The sequence below is a fragment of the Octodon degus genome, unplaced genomic scaffold, assembly GCF_000260255.1.
Source record: "Octodon degus isolate 3935 unplaced genomic scaffold, OctDeg1.0 scaffold00208, whole genome shotgun sequence".
In the NCBI taxonomy this organism is placed as follows: Eukaryota; Metazoa; Chordata; class Mammalia; order Rodentia; family Octodontidae; genus Octodon; species Octodon degus.
In genome coordinates this window covers 1,922,235-1,923,855 of record NW_004524784.1, presented here as the reverse complement: position 1 = coordinate 1,923,855, position 1,621 = coordinate 1,922,235, and positions in this window count along the sequence as shown.

The following is a 1,621-nucleotide window of genomic DNA, read 5'->3' as shown; positions in this document are numbered from 1 at the left end:
TTTCTGCTCTAATCTTTATGATTTCTTCCCGGCTTTGGGCTCTGGGTTTTGCTTTGCTCTTACTTTTCTAGTTTTTGAAGGTGCAGCATTAAGGTGTTTATTTGTTCCCTTTCTGTTTTCCTAATGTGTGAGTTCACAGCTATGAATTTCCCTCTGAGTACTGCTTTCATTATATCACATAAATTTCGATAAGTTGTGCTTGAATTTTCATTGAATTATAGATATTGTTGAATTTCTTCTGTGACCCATTGGTTGTTGAGTAGGGTGTCATTTAATTTCCATGTATTTAGGGTTTTTTTCTGGTTTCTTTAGTCATTTATTTCCAGTTTTATTGGACTGTGGTCAGATAATGTGCTTTGGATAATTTCTGTTTTCTTATATATACTTAAGCATGACCTATAGAGCAGTATGTAGTCTATTTTATAAAATGACCCATGTGCAGCTGAGAAAAGTATGTATTAAGCTATGTTTGGGTAGTACACTCTGTATATGTCCACGAAGTCCATTTCTTTCAAGCTCTGGTTCAGTTCTGTTATTTCTTTGCTAAGTTTTTGTCTGGTTGACCTATCTTTTTGGCATAAGTGGGTATTAAAGTCTCCTGTTGTGTTCCATCCTTTGACTTTCTGCTTATGAATGTCTTTATGCGTTAAATGTGTTTCTTGTATACAGCATATTGTTGGATTTTGTTTCCTAATCCACTGTACTAGTCTATTTCTCTGAATTGGTGAATTGAGTCCATTTACATTGATGGTTAGAATTGACATGTATTGATTTACGGTTGACATGTTATTTACCTGTTGTCATTTACTCCTTTTTCTCCTGTGTTTATTTGCTTGCCCTATTTGGCTGGTTGCTTCTGATCTCATTCATGGAGTTCTGAGCATTTTGGTCCCTGTCTAGAACATCTCTCAGTAGCCTGTGCAGGGTTGGCTTTGTCATCATGAAATTCTTTAGTTGTTCTTTGTCATGGAAGTATTTCACTTCTCCATCAAACTTGAAAAAGAGTTTAGCAGGTTATAGTAGTCTGGGCTGGAATTTGTTTTCATAGAGGACTTGAAGTTCTCTGCTCCATGCTGTTCTTGCCTGCATGGTTTGTGAAGAGAAGTTGGCTGTAATTCTGATGGGTTTTCCTTTGAATGTGATCTGCTTCTTTTCTCTAGCACCTTTCAGTATTTTATTCTTGTGCTGAATTTCTGGGGTCTTGACTACTATATGTCTCGGTGTGTTTTTAATTGGGTTGAGGTTACTTGGTGTTCTGTATGCTTTGGTTACCTGAATGTCAGATTGTTTCCTCGTATTTGGGAAGTTTTTTTGTTATTACTTCGCCTATATTCTTTTAATGTCATTTGTGTTGACTCCTTTCTCATTGATGCCTATTAGGCTCACATTGTTCATCTTTGCATCATCTTGCAGGTGATGGATTATTTTTTCCTGCGTCCTAATTGTTTTTAAGAGATGTTTTCTTACCTTTTCACTAGCTGCACCAGAATCTTCAAGATCTGAAACTCTGTCTTCACTTTCACTTAAATGGTTTTGCCAGCTTGTGATTGAGATTTTAAATTCCTGTATATCTCTGACTCTGCTTCATGTGATCCATTTCTTTCCTGTATTACTCATTCAA